This window comes from Panthera leo, chromosome D4, assembly GCF_018350215.1.
Source record: "Panthera leo isolate Ple1 chromosome D4, P.leo_Ple1_pat1.1, whole genome shotgun sequence".
Classification (NCBI taxonomy): domain Eukaryota; kingdom Metazoa; phylum Chordata; class Mammalia; order Carnivora; family Felidae; genus Panthera; species Panthera leo.
In genome coordinates, this window is record NC_056691.1 from 13,417,402 (window position 1) to 13,430,750 (window position 13,349).

Consider the following 13,349-nt stretch of genomic DNA (forward strand, 5'->3'; position numbering starts at 1 on the left):
GCAGGCACAGGTGACTAGAAATCAAGCCAAACCGTTTGAAATGTGGGAACCCCACCTTTGGGTGCTTTCTGCAGTCTCTGCCTGGATTATATCCCCCTTTCCCGTCACTGCTTAAGTTTGAGAACCTAGGAAGCACACAGGAGATTCATTTAAGAAATCTCACACACACAAAAAGATGAATACCTGAGGTGATGGATGTGCTAATGAACTAGATGTTGGGGGGGACACTTTCACAATATATACCTCTATCAAATCACCATGATGTGCAGTTTAAATAGCTTATAATTTTATTTGCCAATCATACTTCTATAAAGCTGAAATTATTTTAAAAAAGCACATACACACACAAAACCTAAAGGAATTTCAATGCACACACGTACACAAGAATGACTCTTTTCTTGGGTGATTGGGAAGTTCAAGGGTCATGTCAAAGCAGTTGCTTCCAAATTCACACGAGCTTTGGTGAGCTGAGACTCTCTGTTAGGTCTCTCCTTTCCCACCCCCACAGATCTGCTCACTACTGCTGAGAAAGATTACAGTGTGATTTGGTGCAGAGCTTCCAAAGTCTTGATTTTAGGGCCCTAGGGTATCAAAAGAGTACTGCTCCCTCCTCTGCAGCTTTACAGCACAGAATGGCTTGAAAATGGGAGAGTAAAAGCACCATTAGAGCTCTCTCTTTGATTTAGGCCACGGGCTTCAGAAAGTTTCCTAATAAATTATGAATATGACGTCTGGGAGTACACGATTAGCCCATCAGCAAGGTTGTTTTTGTTGCTTTGCTTGGAAAGAAGATAGAAGATGTGCCATGTTGGGGAGGTGGGGGTGTCTGGCAAGGTCTAAGAAGGCAAAGCTGAAAGGGAGACACGTGGCAGGACAACTGGGAAGTTCCGGAAGCTCACTGCTGCTGACATCACAATTTTGCCTGAGAAGGTCCTGCCTGGCTTCTGGTCCTGGCACCATCAGTTCCTAGCAGAGGGACTTCCAGCAAGTCACCGAGGCTCCATAAACCTTAGCTTCCCTGACCGTCATATGGAGATAATAATGGTATCTAAATTATATAGTGGTTGTGAGGGTGAAATGAGATACTGTAGGCAAACACTGGGCACAGTGTCTGTGGCTCGTTGTAAACACTCAATACTAATAATTATTATTATGTAAGAATGACATCTTTTCTCCCATTTCAGTTTGAAGCTCATGGGTGTAAGACACATGTAATAGAAATTTCAAAAAAGTAATAGAAAACCAGGGAAGCATCCTAAGCTAGAAATATTATCTTTGGGGCACATGGGTGGCTCAGTCGGTTGAGTACCAACTTCAGCTCAGGTTATGATCTCACAGTTTGTGAGTTCAAGCCTGCATCGGGCTCTGGGCTGACAGCTCAGAGCCTGGAGCCTACTTCGGATTCTGTGTCTCCCTCTCTCTCTGCCCCTCCCCTACTTGTGCTGTCTTTCTCTCTCAAAAATAAACAAACCTTAAAAAAAGAAAATAATTATCTTTGTATTATCCCCAAATTGGACTCCATTCAATAAAGCACTAAGAGTGTTCTTAGGAGATTTATAAAATGATCCAAAGAGGACATATGCTAAGGTGCCTTGATACACTGGTGTGACTCAGTCAAAACTTGCAAAGTTTCTCCTCCTTTCTGAAACCTTGGAGGACTGGGGCTATTTCACCATCTACTTCTCACCAAACTTCAGTTCTGCATCATATCTACTCTTAAAACTAATGTCACCTCATCCTTCATGAATATTCTCTTTTCTCTCAGCCCAGGTTGGCATCTCTCTATTGACTTCACTTCTCCAAGTCAGTTATGCTGTACAACCTCACATTCTTAGGTCAATTTACTGATGTAACAATACGTTCAAGATTTAAAACTCAAATGAGTGTTCAACTATGCCTGGAAGTCTTTCTGTCATTTGCCAGGTAAACTGCATATCCTACTTTCTACAGTGATTATTTGAAACATTTCCCATTTCACTTCATATTATGCAGAAGATCAAAGCTTTCCAAAGGAACCCTTGTGAAAACGACAAATCCACTGACCTAGACAACAATCCTCATCTTCTCTCTTATTAAATGAGTTGTTCCTTCTATCATTTAAGCTGCTGCTCTCTCTCCTCCAGTCTCCTCAGGACCATGGCATGGTTATTCATTTTCCTCTACCATTTAATCAACCAACCTCTTTCAAGTGGATCCTTCCTGTCAACATTCAAGTATGTGCAAACTTGGGGTGTCTGGGTGGCTCAGTCGGCTAAGCGTCTGACTTCAGCTCAGGTCATAATCTCATGGCTCGTGAGTTTGAGCCCCTCAATGGGCTCTGTGCTGACAGCTCAGAGTCTGGAGTCTGCTACAGATTCTGTGTCTCCCTCTCTCTCTCTCTCAAAAATAAACATTAAAAATGTTTAAATATGTGCAAACTTAAGATACCTTCAAGTAACCACTTCTGATCCTTACATTCTACTCCAGCTCCCAGTATATTTTTATGTTCTCTAAACTTTCTCAACTTTCAGTTCTCCCTTCTCTCTCTTCCTACTCCACCTCCATGAGTCTGGAATCCTGGCCATCACATGTCCACATTGCTGAATCACTCAGCTCTCAGCATTACATGGTGTCAATCACTTCCTTCTAAAACCTCTCTTCCCTTCATGCCCCCGGTCCCACTTACCCTAGTTTCTCTCTTAGCCCCACGATCTCTTCACAGTCTTTTCCAGGCTAATAGTGCTTTTTCCAGCCACTAGATGTAGGATTTCTGCCAGGATCAGTTCTAATATTTCATATCTTCTCACTTTGTACATTTTTGCAAAGCAACTTTACCCACTTTCCACAGTTTAGACCCTTTAGACCAGTATATCTAAGAACTGACTTGACACGTGGGCTTCAAGTCTTCTAAGACATCAACCACACCCTATCCAAGATCTACTTTCTGTCAATACAGAATTTTCCCTCTCATTGAAAGACATATCTGTGGAAATAAAAAAAAAAAAAAAAAAAAAAAAGATCACCCAAATAAGAGCAAGTAAAGACTATAGTTGACTCTTGAACAATGCAGGATTTAGGGGCACCAAACTACCAAGCAGATGAAAATCTGTATATAACTTTTGGCTCTCCCAAAACTTGACTACTAATAGTCCACCATTGACCGGAAGCCTTTACCAATAACATAAATGGTTGGCTAACACATATTTTGTATATACACTATATACTTTATTTTCATAATAAACTACGCTAGAAGAAAGAAAATGTTAAGAAGATCTTAAGAAAGAGAAAATGCATTTACAGGATTGTAGTTTATTTATTGAAAAAAATTCACATATAAGTTTATCTGTGCAGTTCAAGTCAGCATTGTTCAAGGGTCAACTGTTTTTATTCAGGGTACAGGAGTCAGCCGCTATCACTGGTATTTGGCAGAGGCTCAAAAGCAGGCTGACAAGTGGGAATGTTTCATAGTGCAGAAGTAAAAAAAAAAAAAAAAAAAAAAAAAAAAAGCTTCAGTTATGTCCTGATTAGAGGCTGTTGGCATGGGGAAATGTAGGCAAGTTAACTAGACATGGGCATCCCATGTGATTGGTTAGCCTTCTCCAGTTGGTGCTAAACTGGAAATGGGGCCAAAAACTTGGCAGGATGTCAGTTATTAATCAAGCCTGGACTCTTTGGGACCAATTGCTACAGGGATTATTGTTTGGTTTCCTAAACAGTTTCCAAGAGATAGTAGTTTGATTTCCTGGACAGGTAACTATATAAATACATTAGCCTCTTGGGCTGGTTGCTGCAGATTATGGGTCAGAATTCTACTGTATATATAGTCTTCCCATTGCCCATTTGTATATACAGTCTCTCAACTCCATCAGTCCATCTGTGTAAACCAGAAGATAAGGAGGCAAAACAGCATGATGATATGAAATGAGTTCTAGAATGACACTGTTTACTTCCTAGGTCCACCACACATTAGCTGTGTACACTGGATAAGTTACTTTATTTTAATTTTATTTACCCTAAAAATTAGGAGAATGAGAGACTTATCTGAGTCTGACACAGTTACTGCCCACCCAACAGCTACGGCCCACATGTTTCTAAAAGTGTTAACAGCATTATCTAGCAGCTATGTGCTTGGTCCAAGGATAACCAGGAATGGCACATTACAAGTAACAGAGCCTAAAATGAGAATTTGACTGAAGGAAGAAAAGAGATGGGGGCTGTGGAGAAGTCTACTATTCTTAGGTTCGAAGTTAATAAGCTTTCAGTGTCAAAATGTTTGGATTGGTTATTGTCTTATTACTTTGGAATGAAGACAATTTTATTCACAAAGCTGATATTAATATAAGGAAAATTCAGCCTATTCTTAGGTGTTAGCTACAGCCTTGCAGAATTCAGTAGAGTCATTTAAGAGTGAAGTTTGTGAGAGAAGCTCTTTCTGTCAATAGGTTGCAATTTAAATCAACTAAGACTTCTATAATTTGAAGCCTTGTAGTGCTGGAATAACTTAATTCTCACCTTGAATTAGTGTAAATCCACAGAGAGAGGCAGGAAATACACTGTTGAGAAAATAATGCCCCCCACACACCCTAGCTGCATCTTCCAAATATCTCCTTTTAATTATTCTCTGTTTGACAAAGAAGAAAAGAATGATGACTAAGACAAGCTCAAGATACTATTTCATATTATAACTGGAGCCATTAAAACAACAGCTACTGGGAGTAGCAGAGGACACAGGCCAGTGACTAGAAGACAGATATTCTCAAGGATTATGCACGAGGAGATTGTTGGCTTTTATTTTACAATATGGAGCAAGACTTGGGGTAAGGGGGAATGGAAGACTAGTGAGTTTTGTTTCTGAAGTACCAGACTGCTAAATTTATCTTGCTGAAAATAATCTGTAACAAACTCTATGGTGTTTGAAGGAGCTCTACAACTCAAAACTACAATAAATAGAGGACTAAAACTGCGTGGCTCAAAACGACATTCTTCCAGTACATGTACAAATGCCATTCTAAAAGACAACAGATAAGAAAGATCTTAGGGTAGAACCAGGAAGACCAGACTGACTGACTGACCTCTATCAAAGTGGAGAGTCCTCAATGTTCCTGTGAAACAAGATACGTTATATGCTATTTTTCACTGTGTGTGTCACTTCTCATTTTTCCCTTCTTCTGAAAACATAGTTTAAATTGTAGTCGTCTGTTTACTTCTTTGACACAGTGATCTGGTACAAATGGGGTTGAACAACTTGTCTTATATACTTAATGTTCCTGAACTTTACTGAGTAATCATTTCCAGAACTGATTCAGGGGAATACCTTCTCACCAGTGACCCAAGCAGGATAAATAACTAGTTAATATTTTAATTCTTCCTAGGAGAGGAGGCAAGTCTGATAGCAGATAATTCAACAATCATTCCCATTCTGTTTTACCCTCCTCCCCTTACTGTGTCTTCTTTGATTAACTATTATGTCCATATATAAACTGATCATGTGGTCACTGCAAGTTTGGTCTCATTTCAGCACCAAGGTAAATCTTGACTAGTCTGAGCCTATCTTGGTAATTCCATTTCCTTGGCAGTGATTGTTTTGGTAATGAGTATGTGCTATAATTCTGGCTAATAAGATAGAGTAATAAATATGCTGAGAGGTTTCTAGAAATATTTTTCTTGCCTTTAACAAAAAAGTAATAGAAGGGAACTTAGTCATCTTAAGAAATATTTGTGAAAAATCTACAGCTAACATCATACTTACTGGTGAGAAATTAAAACCCTTCCCACTAACAGCAAGAAAAAGGCAAAATTTCCCTTCTCACCACTCCTTTCCAACATTATACTTAACTAAGGCAAAAAAAAAAAAAAAAAAGAAAAAGGAAATAAGAGATATATAAATTGGGGAGGGGGAGCGGGAATAAAACTGCCTTTGTAGATAACATAATCATGTGATTATAGCAAGGTTACAGGATACAAGATTAATATACCAAAGTGAATTAATGCCCAATATACCAGCAATGAAAGAGTGAAATTAAAAATTTAAAAGGTCATTTATTTTAGCACCCAAAAAAGGAAATGCCTAGGTATAAATCAAAGAAAATATGTACAGTATCTACATCAAGAAAGCTATATGACACAAAAACAGACACTCAGATCACTGGAACAGAATAGAGAACCCAGAAATGGACCCACAGGTGTATGTCCAATGAATCTTTGACAAAACAGGAAAGAATATCCAATGGAATAAAGACAGTCTCTTCAGCAAGTGGTGCTGGGAAAACTGGACAGTGACACAGGGCGCCTGGGTGGCATAGTTGGTTAGCGTCCGACTTCAGCTCAGGTCATGATCTCGTGGTTTGTGAGTTTGAGCCCTGCATCGGGCTCTGTCCTGACAGCTCAGAGCCTGAAACCTGCTTTGGATTCTGTGTCTCTCCTTCTCTCTGCCCCTCCCATGCTCATGCTCTGTTTCTCTGTGTTTCAATAGTAAATAAACATTTTTTAAAAATTAAAAAAAACTGGACAGTGACATGCAGAAGAATGAACCTGGACCGCTTTCTTACACCATACACAAAAATAAACTCAAAATGGACGAAAGACCTAAATGTAAGACAGGGAGCCATCAAAATCCTCGAGGAGAAAGCAGGCAAAAACCTCTGATCTTGGCCACAGCAACTTCTTACTCAACATGTCTCCAGAGACAAGGGAAACAAAAGCAAAAATGCACTACTGGGACCTCATCAAAATAAAAAGCTTCTTTCTGCACAGCAAAGGAAACAATCAGAAAAACTAAAAGGCAACTGAAGGAATGGTAGAAGATACTTGCAAATGATATATCAGATAAAGGGTTAGTATCCAAAATCTATAAAGAACTTATCAAATGCAAAACCCAAAAAAACAAATAATCCAGTGAGGAAATGGCAAAAGACATGAATAGACACTTCTCCAAAGAAGACATCCAGATGGCCAACTGACACATGAAAAAATGCTCAACATCACTCATCATCAGAGAAATACAAATCAAAGCCGCAATAAGATACCACCTTACACCTGTCAGAATGGCTAACATTAACAACTCAGGCAACAACAGATGTTGGCGAGGATAAGGAGAAAGAGGATCTCTTTTGCACTGCTGGTGGGAATGCAAGCTGGTGCAGCCACTCTGGAAAACAGTATGGAGGTTTCTCAAAAAATTAAAAATAGAACTACGACCCAACAATTGCACTACTAGGTATTTTTCCAAGGGATACAGGTGTGCTGTTTCAAAGGGGCACATGCACCCCAATGTTTAAAGCAGCACTATCAACAATAGCTGAAGTATGGGAAGAGCCCAAATGCCCATCGAGGGATGAATGGATAAAGAAGATGTAGTATATATATACAATGGAGTATTACTTGGCAATCAAAAAGAATGAAATCTTGCCATTTGCAACTGTGTGGATGGAACTGGAGGGTATTATGCTAAGCAAAATTAGTCAGAGAAAGACAAATATCATATGACTTCACTCATATGAGGACTTTAAGACACAGAACAGATGAACATAAGGGAAGGGAAACAAAAAAAAATAAAAACAGGGAGGGGGACAAAACAGAAAAGGCTCACAAATATGGAGCACAAACAGAGTGTTACTGGAGGGGGTGTGGAGGGGGTGGGCTAAATGGGTAAGGGGCACTAAGGAATCTACTCCTGAAATCATTGTTGCACTATATGCTAACTAACTTGGATGTAAATTTAAAAAATAAAATTAAAAAAATTAAAAATAGAAATCTAAGTTTTTAAAGACAAAAATAAAATATATTTTATTTTATATAAAATATATATAAAATATATATAAAGACTAAATAAAATATATTGTTCTTGTTAACAACAACAACAAAAAGAACGCTATAAAACTCTAATGAAAGAAATCAACGACAAACTAAATACCCATTTTGCCTATTTCCCCATGCCTCCTCCCTCTGGCAACCATCAGTTTGTTCTCTGTATTAACAGGTCTGATATCTGCTGCTTGTTTGTTCAGTCATTTATTTGGTATTTTAGGTTCCACAAAAAGTGAAATCATGTAGTAATTGTCTTTCTTGGGCTGACTTATTTTACTTAGCATAATATATTCTAGTTCCATCCATGATGTTGCGTTTAATAAGATTTGACCTTTTTATGGTTGCATAATTATCCTATTGTATGGATATGTGTGTGTGTATCCACACTGCATCTTCTTTATCCATTTGTTTATAGACCCTTAGGTTGTTCTTATATCTTGATAATTGTAAATAATGCTGCAAGAAACATAAGAGTGCATTTTCTTTCATAATTAGTGAGAGAAGGGGACTGAAAGATACCAGTTTCTAATTATAGGATAAAGAAGTCACAGGAATAAAAAGCACTGCATAGAAAATATAGTCAATGATATTGTAATAGAGCTGTGTGGTGAAATATGGTCGCTACACTTGGGATGAGCATAGCATCACCTACAGACTCTTCAAATCACTATGTTGTACACCTGGAACTAATATAACATTGTGGGTCAACTATGCTCAAATAAAAATATTTAAGGGAAAAAGGACAAACTAAATAAATAGATACTCATGAGATCAAGAGTTAGTATTGTCAAGTGGTCAGTTTTTCTCAACTTGATTTATACATTCAGTGTAATCCCAATAAAAAATCCACACAAGTTTTTGTGGATATTGACAAACTGATATTAAAGTTTACATGGAGAGGCAAAAACCCAGAATAGCCAACACAGTGTTGAGGGAGAAGGACAAAGCAGACAGACTGACACTGCTGGACTCCAAGACTAACTATAAAGAGAAAGTAATCAAGACAGTGTGTCACTGGTGAAAGAACAGATAAATAGTTCAATAAACAGAATAGAGAACTCAGAATAGACCGACATAAACATAGTCAAGTGATCTTGGACAAAAGAGCAAAGATAATATAATGGGGCAAAGATAATGTCTTCAACAAATGGTGCTAGAACAACTGAATACCCAGTAAGAAATCTAGACACAGACCGTACACGAATCACAAAAATGAAAGTGGCTCAAAGATCTAAGTGGAAACTGCAAAACCATAAAAAGCCTAGAAGAGAACATAGGAGAAATCTTAGATGATCTTGGGTTTGGTGATGGCTTTGTACATACAACACCAAAAGCACAATCTGTGAAAGAAATAGTTGATAAAGTAGACTCAATTAAATGAAAGACAATGTCAAGAGAATGAGAAGACAAGTTATCGAATGGGAGAAAATATTTGCAGGAAACACATCTGATAAAGATCTGTTATCCAAGACTTCCGAGGAAGAAGGCAGAGTAGGAGGACCCTAAGCTCACCTCATCGCATGGATACAACCAGATAACACTCACATCAGTGTAAGTAACCCAGAGAATGACTCCGAGACTGGCAGAACAGACTCCCCACAGCTGACTGTAGAGAAGAGGACACATCGAAGAAGAATAGCAAAGGCGGAAACATAGTCGTGAGCTAAATGGATCTTCGGAACTGTCAGTGAGGCAGGATGCTGTGGGTGCTGAGGGCAAGGACAAACAGAGCTTCACACCAGGCACCCCAGGACCAGGGAACCCACACAGAGAAAATGAATCCCTATAACATTTCGCTTTGAAAACCAGAGGGGCCTAACTCTGAGTTCTTACAATCAGTGGGGCTTAATACCTGGAACTTTACAACCAGTGAACTGGGTTCTGGGACAGTTGGAGGGCAAAAGGAAACTAAGTCCTCACCCTTGAAGAGACAGCACAACAAAGAGGCTGCTGAGATACAGCATACAAGTCCAGTGTGAAAAATGCCTGGGGTGTATAGGAAGATGTATTCAACCAATCTCAGAGCACGTGCTGGAGGGGCAGAGATCTTTGTGAGACTTCTCCGGGAACAAAGGAGCTGATGTCCACCATTTCCCTCCCCAGTTCCCCAGCCTGGACACGCAGACAGGTGCAGGAATCAGTGCAGCACAAGGCTTGCCACCTATCTTGCTAATAACAGTGCACCCCGCCCCCGTGAGCTTCTGTGGATCCACCCCTCCAACTTGCCTGGTCTGGTGGGGATTTTCCCAGGGGGCTGCAGGTCCCTTCCCACAGGGGACCAGCAAAGACCTTGTTAGCACCATGTGCTCCACTCCCTCAATCTCCTGCAGACCTGGTCCATCCAATACACCTTTGGCTGGAGCCCATCTAAAGTGGTGCCACGAGCCTGGCCATGTGCAAAAAGCCCTGACAGGGACCAGCGCCACTCCAAAGTGATTCCTGCCCCAGAGTCCAACTGTAGCCCTGCCCACCAGTGAAAGCTTCTCAGGGGACAACACAGGAAAAGTACCCTGCAGTTCAGTGCTATTGCATCGTGGGCAAATGCCTGGATTGACTCAACTGGAGAGATCATCCAAACAGAAAATCAACAAGGAAACAGTGGCTTTGAGTGACACATTGGACCAGACGGATCTAACAGACATTCAGAACATTCCATCCTAAAACAGCAGAATACACGTTCTTTTCAAGTACACATGGAACATTCTCCAGAATAGATCACTTGTTAGGTGACAAAAGCAGTTTCAACAAATTCTAAAGGATCGAAGACATACCATGTATCTTTTCTGACTACAAAGCTATGAAATTAGAAATAGACCACAAGATAAAATCTGGAAACAACACAAATAAGTGGGGGTTAAATAACATGCTACCAAACAATGAATGGGTCAACCAAGAAATCCAAGAGGAAATCAAATCAAAGAGGAAATTTAAAAATGCATGGACACAAATGAAAATGAAAACACAGTGGTACAAAATCTTCAGGATGCAGCAAAAGCTGTTCTAAGATAGAAATTTATGGCAATACATTGCTATACCTACCTCAAGAAGCAAGCAATGTACTGCTTGCCTACCTAAGAAGAAAAATCTCAAACCACCTAACCTCACACCTAAAGGAGCTAGAAAAAGAACAAATCCAGTAGAAGGAAGGATAAAATAAAGATTAGAGCAGAAATTTTAAAAATAATAACAATAGAATAGACCAATGAAACTAGGAGCTGGTTCTTTGAAAAGATCAATAAAATTGATAAATATTTAGCCAGATTCGTTAAGAAAAGTAGGACTCAAAATCATAAATGAAAGAAGAGAAATAACAACACCACAGAAATACAGAGTATTGTAACAAATTATACGCCAAAAAACTGGACAACCTAGAAGAAATGGATAAATTCCTAGAAACATAAAGCTCCCAAAGCTGAATGAGGAAAAAACAGAAAATTTGAACAGACCCATTACCAGCAAAGAAATTACATCAATAATAAAAATCTCCCAAAAAAACAAAAGTCCAGGACCAGACAGCTTCACGGGTGAATTCCACCAAACATTTATTTTTTTTAGAGTTTTATTTATTTATTTTGAAAGAGACAGAGACGGTGTGAGTGGGAGAGGGAGAGAGAGAGAGGGAGACATAGAATCCCAAGCAGGCTCTGCAATGTTAGCACAGAGCCTGACATGGGACTCGAACTCGCAAAAATTGTGAGATCATGACCTGAGCTGAAACCAAGAGTCAGACTGCTTAACCCACTAAGCCACCCAGGTGCCCCTTGACCAAACATTTAAAGAAGAGTTAATACCTATTCTTCTCAAACTATACCAAAAAACAAAAGAGGAAGGAAACTTTCCAAATTGCTTCTATGAGGCCAGCATTATCTTGGTACCAAAACCAGATAATGACTCTACAAAAAAGAGAACTACAGGCCAATATCTCTGATGAACATAGATGCAAAAATCCTCAACAAAATAATAGCAAACCAAATCCAACAATACATTAAAAACAATATTTCACCACAACCAAGCGGGATTTATTCTTGGGATGCAAGAGTAGTTCAATATTTGCAAATCACTGTGATATGTCACATGGTTAAGAGAAAGGATTAAAAATAATATGGTTATTTCAATACATATAGAAAAGGTATTTGACAAAGTACAACAATAGTTCATTAAAAAAAGCTCTCAACAAAGTAGGTTTAGAGGGAACATACCTCAACATAACAATGGCCATACATGAAAACCCACAGTTAAAATCATATTCAATGGGGAAAAACTGAAAGTTTTCCCCTTAGGACAAGGAAAAAGACAAGGATACCCACCCTCACCACTTTTATTCAACAAAGTACGAGAAGTCCTAGCTGCAGCCATCAGACAAGAAGAAATAAAAGGCATCCAAATTGATAAGGAAGAAGTAAAACTTTCACTATCTGCAGATGACATGATACTGTATAGAGAAAACCCTAACGAGTCCACCAAAAAACCTACTTAAAACTGATAGAAGAATTCAGTCCAGTCGCAGGATAAAAATCAATATACAGAAATCTGTACCATTTCTCTACCAACCCAAGTGTCCGTCAATAGATGAATGGATAAAGAAGATGTGATATATGTACACAGAATATCACTCAGCCACAAAAAAAGAATGAAGTCTTTCCATCTGGAACAACATTAATGGATCCGGAGGACATAATGCTAAGTGAAGGAAGTCAGAGAAAGACCAATACCATATGGTTTCACCCATATGAAGAATTTAAGAAACAAAACAGATGAACAAAGGAAAAAATAGACAAGCCAAAAAATGGATTCTTAAGTATAGAGATGGTTACCAGAAGGCAGGTGGGGAGGCGTGGGTGAAATAAGTGAAAGGGGTTAAGAATATGTTTATCATGATGAGCACTGAGTAACGTATAGAATTGCTGAATCACTCTATCATAAGTCTGAACTAATATAACACTGTATGTTAACTCTACTAGAATTTAAAAAAAATTTAAAAAGTATCATCCAAAATATACAAAGAATTCTTAAAACTCAAGAAGAAAATAGCACAATTAAAAAATAGGTCAAAGACCTTAATAGACGCCTCACCGAAGATAATACACAGATTGCGCATAAGCATATGAAAAGATAGGTCATCAAGGAAATGCAAATCAAGTCAATAATGAAATACCGCAACACATCTCTAAGAATGGTCAAAAATCAGAAAAAGGAAAACAGCAAATGCTGGTAAGGATGTGAGACAACACTCACTCTCATTCATTACTGGTCAGAATGCAAAGTATTCTGCAAGACAATTTGGCAGGATTCTACAAAATTAACACACTCTACCATGCCATCCAGCAATCATGCTCCTTGGTACCTACCCAAAGGAGGTGAAAACTTATGTTCGTACACAAACCTGCACACAAATGTTCATAGCAACTTTATTCACCACCGTCAAAATTTGGATGCAACTAAACTGTCCCGTAGTAGGTGAATAAACTGTGGTATATTCACATAATGGAATGTTATTCGGGGCTAGAAAGAAATGAGCTATCAAGCCATGAAAGACATAGAGAATCCTAAATACATGTTGAAGC

General features: G+C 38.8%; 1 long non-coding RNA gene across 1 annotated transcript in view; it reads left to right on the forward strand.

Annotated features, from left to right (window-relative positions):
• Positions 1-959: 959 nt before the first annotated feature.
• LOC122204461 overlaps positions 960-13,349 on the forward strand; it is a 69,328-nt gene continuing 56,938 nt past the window's right edge. The window contains exons 1-2 of the long non-coding RNA XR_006195679.1: positions 960-1,044; positions 2,124-2,213. This is a non-coding gene — a long non-coding RNA (uncharacterized LOC122204461). The remainder of the gene's footprint in view (positions 1,045-2,123; positions 2,214-13,349) is intronic.